The 13,629-nt window shown below is 42.5% G+C and overlaps 1 long non-coding RNA gene across 1 annotated transcript; it reads left to right on the top strand.

The window, feature by feature from the left end:
• The first annotated feature begins 7,859 nt into the window (after nt 1–7,859).
• Nucleotides 7,860–10,387, top strand: LOC116080809. The gene is made up of 3 exons (XR_004114615.1): nt 7,860–7,965; nt 9,636–9,874; nt 10,143–10,387. It is a non-coding gene; the product is annotated as an uncharacterized LOC116080809 (long non-coding RNA).
• The last annotated feature ends 3,242 nt before the right edge of the window (nt 10,388–13,629 follow it).

Here is a 13,629-nt window from a genome sequence, read left to right as displayed (position 1 = left end):
ACTACTGGTAGCCACAGGTTAAGTCAGTTGGCAGCACCACACTACAAGTTTCTGTTCCTACCATCCAAAAGCATCTTTTTTTGACATGTTTGATAGATAGCTTGCCTCCATGGTGCATGTTTCTTACTGTTCTGTTTCAGTTCTGCCCTGATACTGCACACTGATACTGCAGTAACTGCTATAGCTTTTTCTTACTTGTCTACATCTTGATGCCAACCCCATGTCCCACCTGCTGAAGCTTCCTGAGCCTCTCCAAGTGCTGCCAAGGATGGTAATTCAAAAAAAAAGATAATTCATAGCAAATGTTTGCATGGGTTCTGTGGAATCCCTTCTGAGGTTCTCAGGCAGATCAAATACAGTAGGTGGCCAAAGGGTTACTCCTCTTACAGGGTTCAGCCTCAGTGACTTGTAGCTGCCTGAATTCCTAGCAAGCGTTCTGACTACTAGTCTTCTAATCACAGACTAGACGGAAGAGTGGTGGCCTAATTATGTGAGTTCTTTCCTGGTGTCTAAGTGGGTCACTAGAGAAACCCATGACTAAACACTACTTTTGTCATCTTTTGTTGTCTAAGCTAAGACAATACTTTGAGTAGAGGTAGTTGTTCCTTGCGGAGGAGGATCCCTTGATCTGTTATAAGGCTTCCCTGGACTCTGTGGCAATCTTATTTTGCCTCTTGGAAACTTCTAGCACAGATAAGTTGTAGCTCACATTGTTCTGTTCAAGGAAGGGCATCTTTCTGGTCTAGGACTAAAGTCACCACAGGACCTTGAGCCTATAATGCTCCTAGCTCCATTAATCCTCTACCCTCTGCAGTGGGTTTGGAAATGTCTTCCTGACACGTTACTTTCCTCTTAACATTTTAGCACACCATTTTCTTACCACATCATGCCTTTCAGGTGCTAGCTAGATTGTGTGGCGGCAGCATTCTTAACTGTGTGGAATGTTGACCACGAGGCACTGCAGACTCTCAAGTGCCCTCTGTGTGGTTTATCTCTCGTTTTGAGTCACTCATTTAAGAAAGACCCATATATTCTGGGAAGAAAATTCAAGTAGATTGCTTGAGGTACCTTAATGCCTATGATTGGCTGATGGTTGGGACCCCTGTTTAATTCTCCTTTTTCTGTGTTGGTTGATGGTTCTCTAGCAGCTGTGATGGGCTGAGCACTGACCTTGGTCTAGTAGAAAGATGAGGTTTGGTACTCTTGACAGCAACACATTGTACATTTATTTTGGATTTTTGTTTTTACATTCACACAAATATGAGTCTTTGCTATGATAGCAGAAATTTCTCCTATTTCATCTAAAGGAAAAATGGGAGCCACTTCTCCTTAGGAGGGTCGAGAGCAACATTAATTTCCAACATATTCGTATTTGAGTTTTAACTTAAGAATGGTATGTTATATTTCTGAAGTATGCCAGAGTTTTCAGCTTGAAGGAACTAAGAATTTATGGCTATTGACTTTGCTTGTTGTTCTCTAGAATATTTAGTGGCATAAACTGACATTTTCAGCTAGAAAACACAAAGATGAACGTTGGGAGGATGAGTTGCATAGCCTGAGCTCTCACCCAGCCTTTGTGAGCTCTGAGGTTATTTGTGAAGGCTGTCAGAATTTTCATTATGTATTTTATATCTTCTTTCTTTTTTGCTTGTCTGACTTCTTTCCCTCTGTGATTGCTGCCACTCCCTGTTTTCTGTAGGTCTAACTGACTATGTAGTTGAGCAAGACTCCATATTCCAAGTACTGAGATTTTAGTGTGCACCATCATGACCCATACAATGCTGAGGTTTCTATAAAACTCACACGGCTTCCTGCATTCTAGGCAAACACTTAACCAAATTACCTGTATGCAAAGCCCCTTTTCTTTGAATTTATTATTCAAAGGCCATTTCTCCAGTTTCATTTCTTAAAAACCAGGACACTGTAGAGGATAGAGATAAGTAGAAGCCATGCACTTCACAGAAGAATAAGAACATGAAGGAAGATGGAAATGGAGAATCACACCTGCAGCAATGGCAATTGCCAGATAACCTAGGAGAGGAGATTATGCCAGATCTGCCAAGAGCTAAGGCATGAAAGCAGGAAAATCCAGGAAACAGGAGACCCTAGGCTAAGGAGACACAGACCAAATACAAAAGTACTTAGGGAATGCTAGCCCTAGGCCAGAAACTTTCACGTCATGGTGTCATCATTTATATGCCACAGGATAGGAATGTAAGGTGTCTCTTTCACACACAAATCCCCAAGAAGTGTGTGTAGAACTAAGTCACCCCACAGCCCATAGGCCTGTTGGTGAGACATCATAGTGAGTGTACAATCCCTACAAAAGAAAGGACATGGGATTCATGCTCATTCATTCCTCCTCCCTTCTTTTTTTTTTTTTTTTTTTTTTTGTTAAAGCAATAGTCTTCTCTCTATGCCAAATATCTAAAGTTTATGGTTCTGGAAATAATCATGATCTGCTCTGTCTGTGTTTTGTCAAGAATGCTGTTCTGCCTTCATGAAAATGATCAGAAACTTTGCATTTGTTGAAAGGTTTAAAAGAGTCACTTCTCAATGGAAGGCATTAAATTTAAATAATATGTAGAAGTGGATACTTGCTCTCAAATGGTGTATGGGATTTGTAACTGTGGCCTTTTAGGTTTCATGGAACATTGTTCTTTATATTGTTCATTCTGTTCAAAGGAGGAAATTTCAATAGCCTTTGAGGGTTCAACAATTCCTGGGAGAAGGACAGAGCAGATGGGATGATCTGCAGTGCAACTGATGGCTACTCCTCTGGTCATTGTGCATAAATGTTGAGGGAGAGTGGTCCGTGTTGTGAGGAAGGTAGAAAGTTCTTAAGTCAAAGGAGCTACATCCACACATTTCCTAATCTACCTCTTTCCAACGCTGCCCTGCCCTGCTGTTACTCTACTTGGCTTCTGATAGCTGATGTACAATTGAGGAACGTGAGTGCTATGTGCACACGAGAGGGGGAATCTTTACAAAGAGGCACCAGGAGCACAGGGATACTTGTTGTCTTCTCTGCCTTGCATGCGTGTCTACTTTGGGAATGTGTAGAGGTTTTTTAAAGGATTAATTATTTTGTTTTCTTTTAATTTGGCAAAAGGTGGACTTCTTGAAAAAAATTCCTTGAAAGGCTACTAAGACAAGGAAAAACCCACCCATCCCTTTGGGTGGTTTCGTTGTTGATTTCCTTCTTGAGTATTTTGAAGCCATTCCATTTTGCTTCTTAGAATGCTCTGAGGCAGTTCCTTTCTATGTTCATTGAATCTTACCAGGAAAGATGTGGTTTGGTTGTCACGTTTGGCAAAACTCTCTATAGCCATAGTACGTGTAGGCTGACATTGGTACTGCATGACTTGGAGAGACTTGGTAACTTCTGCTTCAAGGTCAAATAGCACAATATTTATGGGAGTTGCTCAGCTGTGTATCGTCCTCATACTCATATCTTGCACAGACATCTCCAACCTCCTGTTGCCACTAGCTTATCCATATTAACATTTAACAGCATTATCTTTTAGGATCTTTGAATGTTGTTGTTTTCCTGACCCATTTGTCAGTGTAAATGGTAAGAAATCAACAGTTAAAGTAAGCTATCGACAGGCTAGGGACCATCGCTAGATACAGACTGTGGAATCTACAGAATAGCAGACAGGCCATCTCAGGATTAGGCCTATCTTCCCATCTGAGGTCAGATATACAAAGATGCAGGGATTGACCTACTCCAAAAGAGCTGCCTGGGGAGTCGACCTGTCTGACCCAGTCTGTTGGGCTCTATATCTATGCAACAAGTTTGCAAACTCCCTTCCCTCCTAAAAATCTTTCTTATCTCAAAACATCTGCTCTAGTTAAAAATAACTGCTCTGGTTCACTGGCAGGAATGTTAATTTGAACCAATGTGTTAATACAGATATCAACATTGATGGCTGCCAGATGTGAAGGAGCAACCCCAAGCTGTTCTGCACTGGGGGATGCTTTCATTCTTCCCAGTCCCACTAGCTACTGCGATCGTTGGGCAAACATCTTGTAGAAACAGAAAATGGTCACTTTATTAGGCTAAAGAATGTGTTGATAGATGTGCCTGTGTCAGAGCTCCAGTCATTTGAAAGAAACTGGGCAATGGGTTGTGTCTCTTGTTCCTTATTTTCTCACTGCGGATTTCTATGATAGACGCAGAGAAGGGTATGGCCATATCCTCTCTGGGTATTTAAATCCATGGAAACCAGACATGTTGAGAACTTCATCTCAGATCTGGCTGCAGACACGGTGCTATGAAAAGATCTCCTCAGACTTGGGCACAGAGTCCTGCTCAGTGGTGCACAGTGGTGAAGAGGGTTCAATCACTGGGCAGCTTAGGCCTCATTTCTGCTCACAGTGGTATCTGTAGTGGTGTGGGCCATAGCTTCAGTCTGTTCCAGGAACAGAGATGGTAGACACTTTCATTCAGACTTGCAGAGTGGATCTGTAGGATTTTTTCATGATGTGAACTTTGTCACATCGCATCTGTGGTCAGCACAGAAAGAAAGACATGGACTTCTCAGAGCACACTGGACACAGAATAGCAATTGTTCTGTTTAGTACTTGAAGGTTAGGCCCATAATTTCTTCTGAGAAGACTCTAGATGCTCTCATTCCTCCCCAAGGCCCAGAGAGACTGGTGGCTAAGCAGATGTGGTGACACTCACAATGATCATAGCACAGCCCCAACCTCTTGATGACCCTCTACCCATGAACAGAGCAAGTCCCTTTCCAGCCTCCAGAATTTACTGAAGACTTTTCTCATTTCTATTATCTGTCACCTCCTCCTGACAACTGTACAAGACCCTCAACACCTTACCCACAGTTCCCACTGTGGTAGGAAGCTATCAGGGAAGGGGTCCTGAAAGATAGATCAAGTTGATCTGCTGGTCTTGTCATGAACCAGAGAGGAAATATGTTGTCCATAGTAGAAAAATCCATTCATGTGTACCCTGACATGATCTCACCTTCACCACAGGGATAACATTGGCCCTCATCCTGGGGTGATGACTTCTAAGACAGAAGCTCCCCCTCCAAGTGTGACTAGCCAGCACACTACAGCTGTGGAGACACCATGAATAGTTATATTTCTAGATGTATGGTACTTATTTTAATGTTTAATGAGTTTCTTTATGCTTTTAGATTTTAATTAATTAAATATACATTTTAAATCTCAGTTTTTATTTCTTACACAGCAACTAATAATGGCATGATCCACACAGATGAAACCTCTTTGGAGTCTTAACACATTTTAGAATACAAAATGAAGTGTTATCACATGACATGCAGAGACTTACCTTTCCTGAACACTGGAGAAAAAAAAATCCTGCTAACACTGGTTAAGTCTTACTATTATGTTGGAAAAAGACAAAAGCAAATCCAAGAACAAGACTAGGGAGGATAGGGGTAAAGCAATCTTTACTGCAAATAATGAGATTCTGTGACTAGCAAACCACTACAATCAAATAGAAGATGCAGTTAGGTAAAACTCTACAAAATGGTTGCATGCTCCACAATAACATGCACACACACACACACACACACACACACAAATTAGTTAAAAGAATTGAAAGTACTATTTCAGATGGCAAAAAAGAAAAAAAAATAGGCTCAACCTCAGAGTTATCAGTCTTAGCAATAGGCTGAGTGGATGTGAGGAAAAAAGGGGAAGAGCAGTGAGGGCAGACAGGGCACAGGGCAGTGATGTGTAGAAATGAAGATGGTATGGCAAAATGAATTATCTTGCCTACCAAAAAAATAATAAAAATATGTAAAATTTAGAAAAGAAGTAGAAAAACACAACAGCACATTTTTGGGGAGGGGTTTTATTTGTTTATTTGGTGTGTGTGTGTGTGTGTGTGTGTGTGTGTGTTGCTAGGAGGTTTAACAAAGCAGGCTGTTGAGTCTTACAGAGAAAAGGAATCCAAGTGAGGAGTGGTCAGAAGTTGACACCATGCCACAATGTGTGGTGCAACAAGAGAGGTGAGCGTGAAGCAGACACACAACAGAGTGCTGGACAAGGTGAGAAGCCTCAGCTGGGAGCCTCTCTCCCTATTGGGCTGTGCTCCTGAGGGATGGCAGTAAAGCTTCCCTACTGAGGATGCAGTTCCTGTGGACAGTTCAGTAACAGGCTACAGATGAGACAAACACTCAGCTGTGGCTTTTGTAAATATTTCTTTATCCACCCACTTTTTTAAATGAAGAAAATTCATCATTGTTAAAGTGATATGAACTGGCAGGGAGAAAATGTACCAGAAGGAGAGACTGGAGGTGTGTGTGTGTGTGTGTGTGCGTGTGTGTGTGTGTGTGTGTGTGTGTGTATGTGTGTGTGTGTGTACTATTCCCCAGAACAAAAATTGGAAAGAAGGACTCTGAAATATTGGGGATCAAAAGGCTCCCTGCGAAGATGTTTTTTGAGAATTGACCTCAACACCACTATTAATAATCTGAAGAACAAGATCACCAGACCCCCAAGGATACATCAGCTGGTTATTCAAGGGCTGTAGACCAGTGAACAAAATATAAATGCTTCGGGAAAGGCAGAATTATTCAACTGAAATCACAAGGAATCTGAAAATAAAAAGAAAACAGGAACTCTTAAAAGTAAATATCTCTATTCAGCAGCAGTAAGAAATTGTTAGTTCATCTTTAAAACCTTGATCATGTTGTAAAGACTCATCTTTACAGAGGACAGTGCCCAGAAGTTAATTGTTCAATGTCATCTTCCATACTGACCCAGAATCAAACTGTAGTTGGCTTGTGTTCTGAAAGTTGGGCCAATTCAGTGTGGTTCCTAGATATTAGGGAGTGCATTCATACTGCTAAGTTTTTATGATACATCTGTGAGTAAACAGATGATCTGGGTGGGGCTCGTCTGACTCTTGGTTGATCAGATCAGGAGAACAAGCTGTCCTTGACCAAAGTTTTCATTGGAACAATGAGGCAATATAAGGCTGAATCTGGGGACTGTTGCAAGCTCCGTTTCTATAATGAAGACCCAATGTTGGGTTCCCAATGTTTCCTGATGAAGCCATTAAATTAAACTTAACAACTCACCTTAAACTGAGCAACTAAGTAGCTGGAGCGAAATTGCTAATGTTCTATCCCTGTTTCTTTCCTGTAGTGGTTAATAACTATCCTCTGTCACTTCACCTCCCTCCACAGCATAGGATTATACCTACGTTGTAGACCACCATGCAGATTCATTCTAGAACACAGATGTCCACACCTAGGAGGAGGTAAATGTCATGTAAAACTATTCAGGAGTATGTGGCATCATATCCTATATCCATCTGTCATGCTCTCTTATCTCCTTGGATAAGTGTGCACACAATAAGGTATACTAGATCCCAGGTGTAAGTTTGAAACATGTATACAACAAGCGTATGCCTGTTGATGTGATGATGAGGTCATGTTCCCCATAGACTGGTATATCCTTCCAGGTACTGCTCCATATATGATATATGGGAGAAAGGAGGATTGCACATACCACAGAGTTCTCAGTGACACACACACACACACACATACACATACACACACAGACACACACACACACACACACACACACACACGCACACATGTCTGCATGCACGTGCACACATACACACATATATCTCTCTATCTATCTCTCTATCTCTATCTATCTATCTATCTATCTATCTATCTATCTATCTATCTATCCATCCATCCATCTATCTATCTGAGAGGTGTCACGAGAAAGGAAGGTTCCTATGAGAAAGAAACATGACAGAGAAAAGTAGGAAGGAGAGGATGCATCCATGGTGGATTATTTGTGTCATTGAACCTACTATCTCATGGCAACTTTTCTTCCCCTCTAGATAAAGGCCTCCTGAACAAGGTGAGGCAGCTGCCAGAAAGAATCAGAAGAACCAAGGAACATGAACCTGTCACCACATGGTCCCTGATATGTCCCTAGGAAATCGTGAGTAACTGGGGAACTATGGGTTTCCTAGACTCTGCGGATCGATTATTGAGAGAATGTCTATAGCCAGGAAGAGAAGGGGGAGCCCTTGCTCTGAAAGAATAGCATGTGCTGAGCTTCCTTATGATGCATCCATAATGTGGACACTGGAGTATGCCACCAGAACACATCAAGAGCAGACAAGTGGGGTCTTCTTTGATGGGGTACAGAAGAAATCCATTACAGTGATCTAATTTCTCCCATATATTTTGATCCCAAGTTCAGCTAGGAGACCTGTAGCTTCATTGGATCTGCAATCATAAAACAGGGGTATCTATAGAAACACTCAACTCTCACAAGTTGCTTCAGTCCTGTGTTTCCATTCATGTGTATCATGGTAAAGATTAATTTAGTGAAAATGCACAGTATAAACTACACACAAGATAAGAATCATATATTTATGATATTTATGGTAGTTTTCCCTCAAATGTGGGCACCCATAACCTATGTAAAACTAAGCACAAGGAGTAGCAACCCTAGGCAGCATAATAACACAAATGTTTAGTGATATTTGTGATCAAAGTTAATGAAGATATTAAAAAGAATTTCATCATTTTAGAATAAGGAATAATGTTGCCTGTGGACAAAAACTCAATTTGCTTTGGCTCTGTATGAATCTCACAAAGCTAATTTGCCTCTTTTCAAGTGAGTGACTCTCATGGTGTCAGCAACAATACTTAACTGTTAATATAGCGCTAAATAGCAGTAAGCAAAACATCTACACTGTGCTTCAGGATGATCAGAAATGTCATTTCCAATTTTAATTTATTTGGATTAGCACTACATAAGGCACTGGCAGCAGCCTGGTCTTTAATGAATTGTTCTGTCTTTCTGGAAGTCTCTCCCCCCATGACTGAGGATGATGCATGGAACTTCATGTGGCTCAGCAGGGCCAAAGGCTGACTTTCCTCAGCTTGCTGACCATCCGGCAACAAGGTCAAGGCATTATTTTCTCTTTGAATCACGAGCTATGACCATGGCCATCAGGCCTTAGGGATGCTGAAGTCCATATTTCATCAGAAACCAAAATGAAATCTGTATCTCTGCTTGATTCTGTTGTGAATTTTGCCTTTATTAAATCTGTGGTTGCCTGGATAGCATTGAGAAAGGTCACTTTCTGTTCCTACCCTTCGCTGTCCAAACAAAAAAACAATCTAGAAATAAGTTGAGGGGAAATGCATTGTGATATGTTTACAAGGTTAGAACATAAGAAAACCTTGAGTTGTATTTCAACCATTAAGTAAAAACTGAACATTGGTAGATGTAGAGATAACCAAGTAGCACTAATTCAGAGTTTGTCCTAAGATACCTGCATAAGAACAATTCTGGTGAATTTAATCATTTCATATTTATGTTTAGTCATCATCTGAAATTAAAAGTCCTTCTGTCCAATTTTGACATGATCATTAAGTCCTTGGTATCACAAAGACCCCTTTATAAAGGAAAGCATATTTTAAATAGAAAAGGAATAGATAAAGATATATGAAGCTCTGAGCTGTGTGAGGACTTCCATGACAATGGTCCATCCATGAGAAAGGTATCACTGCTGAGCTTCATACAAGGGAACGGGCTGAAAGATCTCAAGGAGAGCTGGGAACAAACTCATTACCATCTCCATTTCTATGTCCTAGATTCTGAACTTCTGGGCATCCTGACCTTCCAGAAGCATCTTCACCAAAACAGAAACCAGTACAGCAAGAACAAAACCATCTCGAGTGTGTAGCATATCATGGCATCTGACTCTCCCGCTCCTACCGTGAAGACTGAAGCAAATTTTTCTCAGATCCCAGTTTCACCTCCCAGCAGAACCCAGGATCTCTGAGATCCTTAGATTTTTTCCACTTTCTCCTGGGCATGAGAGTCTGTGGAGGTATGCCATAGTCACCAGAGCCACTGTGAAGATTGCTGCTAGTGAGCAGCTCTGGGTGTTACTCTGGCTACTCAGGGAGGAAGGGTTGTGTAGTGAAGAACAAACAGACCATACAATGGTTTGTCAACTTCTTAAGTCTTGGGGGCTACCTGAGTGTTCATATGAGGACCTGGGGTCAGGAACAACTGTGGAACCTGAGATGAACAGTTTAGGTAAAAATTATATTAGCAATTTCCTCAAAAAAACTTTTTTTAATATAAAATCACAGGCCACTCATTCTCTCTCCAATGTCATGAGGTGGATCAGTATGCAAATTTCTAAACTAAGCCTGGGATAGCTTCCTGCAGCTTGGGAGGGGCGGACCCACCCACCGGATTGGCCATATGTTCTCTGAAGACTTCCATGCCTTGAAGTATGGAACGTGCAGGTGAGCTATGGCTGGCCCTTCATATCTTCCTTCCATGCCTTCAACTACTGTGGGCTGGCCCTCCTGATTGTCTTCCTCCAACCCACTAAGTCCTGGGGTCAGTTCTAAGACTGGGACAGATTGCTATGAAAACCTTTAATAATTAGTTTTCTTTGTTTATTTTTTCATTTCATTTAGTGTCTTTATATATTATCCTCAGAAATTCTAAAGAGCACTGCAAATAAAATTATGCAGAGTGCAGAGGACAAGGAAATCGGGTTTCCCAGAAGCCTAGAGAATTAATTGGATTTAGCTATTTACCAGTTAAATGCCGAAAGCCTTGATGATTAGGAAGATGAACAACGTTGTCAAAGGCCCAGGTAACTGTGATGCAGTAGAGTCCCGCCTGGGCTAGCTGACAATTCTCAGCTCAGTAGCTGTCAGCTCAGTAGCTGTTTGTCTCAGAAAGTTTAAGCAGTGCCACCAAAGGTGTCACTACTCTCTCCTACCCTTTTTGATCTCTGCCTACACATCTGGACCCCAGGATGTCAAAGGAACCAAGGGTCACTTACATGTGCTCTGCATTCATCCCACATTGCCACATTTTTCTTCTAGAACATTCCCTACTTCTTTGTTGACACGTGGTACAGCAAATCCCCAATTAAGCAGCATCCTTCCCCTCTTGCTGAAGTCTCCTTTCCTCATACCACATCCAGCTCTGCTCCAGAATGTGGAGGTGCTCTGCAGTCCTAGCTCTCATTCCTGTCTACTTCCCCACATCAGTATAGATGCTCATGCAGTGTGGAGCCCTGGGAGGTTCGGTCCCAAAACCCTACTCTTGATTCATCCAAACGATCATTCAGACCATGTCACTGGGCTCCTTAAACATGCCACGTGACGTGGAAGGAGGAGGAAGACTCTGCTTTACGCACTTCCCCCACCCCTGCAGGCTTGATTCCACACTTGCCACTTGTCTATGTTTTGTGGGCTGATCCAGACCAGCCAAGCTCTTTAACCCAACATGGGCATACAGCCTGTGTCCTTAGAGGCATCTGTCCTTTCCTTTGCCAAGGTGCTTCTTCCATTCTGAGGTCCTCATTCCAGGCATTATCTCACTCAGAGAGACTTCTGTGGCCATCCTGCCGAATGAAAGATTCTGGAATGAGTTCATAACTTACTGCCTGTTTTATCTCTGGTCTAGCTCTGTTTGCAGCCAATCACTACACTCCCTTATGCACTCTTGTTGCCAGTTTACAAGACCCATGAAAACTCTATTCGGAGAAGATGCTGAGGGTCATCACCACCTCTAAATTCTCAGGGCATGCAATGACTGCTTAACCAGAAGTCACATAATAGGCAGGCTGGACCTAGGTCCCTAGTACATATGTAGCAGATGTGCAGCTTTGTCTTCATGGGGGTCCCTCAATAACTGAAGTGGGGACTGTCCCTGAATCTGTTGCTTGCCTGGGGATCTCATTTCCCCTAGCTGGGCCACCTTGTCTGACCTCTGTGAAAAAGGATGTGCTTAGTTCTACAGTGACTTGATGTGTCAAGTATGGGGAGTAGGGGTGGGAGTGGGAGGGTGGGGCCTGGAAAAGGTGATGCCCAGAGAGGGGATCTCCATTCTTGGGGGAGAAAGGGAGGGGGATGGGGAGGATCTGCATGAAGGGATACTAGGAGGAGATGGGGGGCTTATTTTGGGCTGTATTTATTCACTTATAAAGTGAATAAATAAGTAAATTAAATAAAAATTTAAAAGAACATAAAATTATAGAAATGAAAATTTAAGAATGAGAATACAAAACAGGAGTTTCTTCCATAGGTATGGGCTCTCATGGAGACTCAGACAAGAGGAATGACTTGAGTCTCCATAACCAGTCCACATATAGCTGCTCATTGTGTGATCTTATGCCAGTCAGAAATGAGGTCTATCCGGGGACCTCTGGTTTGATGTGTTATGATGGTGTTTTAGTCAGGGTTTTTATTCCTACACAAACATCATGAAGAAGCAAGTTGGGGAGGGTTTATTCAGCTTACTTCCACATTGCTGTTGATCACCAGAGGAAGCCAGGACTGGAACTCAAGCAGGTCAGGAAGCAGGAGCTGATGCAGAGGCCATGGAGAGATATTCCTTGCTGGCTTGCTTCCCCTGGCTTGCTCAGCCTGCTCTCTTATAGAACCCAAGACTTCCAGCCCAGAGATGGCACCACCCACAAGGTGCCCTACCCCCCTTGATCACTAACTGAGAAAATGTCCCACAACTGGGTCTCATGGAGACACTTCCCCAATTGAAGCTCCCTTCTCTGTGATAACTCCAGCCTGTGTCAAGTTGGCACACAAAACCAGCCAGTACAGATGGGGACTTCTAGAATGCTTTTTCTCCTCTGAATCTCTGCAGACTACACTGCTGAGTGAACAACAGACTCTGTTCCCTCATTCAATCGATTGGATCTGTAGAAACAGGGTATGTGCATTTAAAGGTTATTCTCCTCGATGGCCTAGTTTTGCTTGAGTGAGAATGAGAGCTGCCAAGCAGCTAGCACCTCATTGTGTCTTCATCTCATTCTGGGTGACCCTGAGATTTGGAAATGTCTGATAGAAGTAAGGGGACACCAGCAATCACCATAAGCAGGAGCAGAATTCTGGGACCCATGAGTGATTGGATTCCTCATAAATATTTTCCAGAGCTGCATACCCACCATGTGCTGTGGTGGTTTAACCACAGCACTCCAGAGGCAGAGGCAGAGACAGGAAGATCTCTGCGTTTGAGGCCATCCTGGTCTATAGAGCTAGTTCCAGGACAGCAAAGCTAAGGCAATGAAGGAAACCATCAAAACAGACAGCTGCTGAAAATGTATTTGCATGAGGAGACCATGTTCCAGGCCTAGCAAGCAGAAGAATTAGACAGCTTTGACCACGTGGCCCTGGCTTTAGAATCAAGGATATAAGAAAGGGGTCATGCAATCTCCCTCCATGACCAAGAAAAGCTGCTGAAGCCTGGCAAAGAGGCCATTGTGTAAAAAAAATATAAGGTTAAAGCCCAGATTTCACTGGAAACTCCAAGGTGTTAGAGGTGCCAGAATAGTGGGATATGCCAAGAAGACCTGCTAATAGGGAGTGGATACAGCCCAAGAAAGAGAAGTGTGCTGCTGTCAAGAAAGCTGAAAGGAGATGGTGATTTGAAGTGCTCTGACATCAAACATGGATCTGCAGAGTTTGGAGCTTGGCCCAGCTGGTTTTTGGTTTTGCTTTGGCCCAGTATTGCCCCACTATGTCCCCTTTCCTCTGGAATGGTAATACCTATCCTGTGCCATTGTATGTTGGAACTATGTAATCTGCTTTTCAGTTT

Source organism: Mastomys coucha, unplaced genomic scaffold, assembly GCF_008632895.1.
Source record: "Mastomys coucha isolate ucsf_1 unplaced genomic scaffold, UCSF_Mcou_1 pScaffold6, whole genome shotgun sequence".
NCBI lineage: Eukaryota > Metazoa > Chordata > Mammalia > Rodentia > Muridae > Mastomys > Mastomys coucha.
The sequence above is the reverse complement of the archived record's forward strand: the minus strand, read 5'-3'. Positions and strand labels throughout refer to the sequence as shown.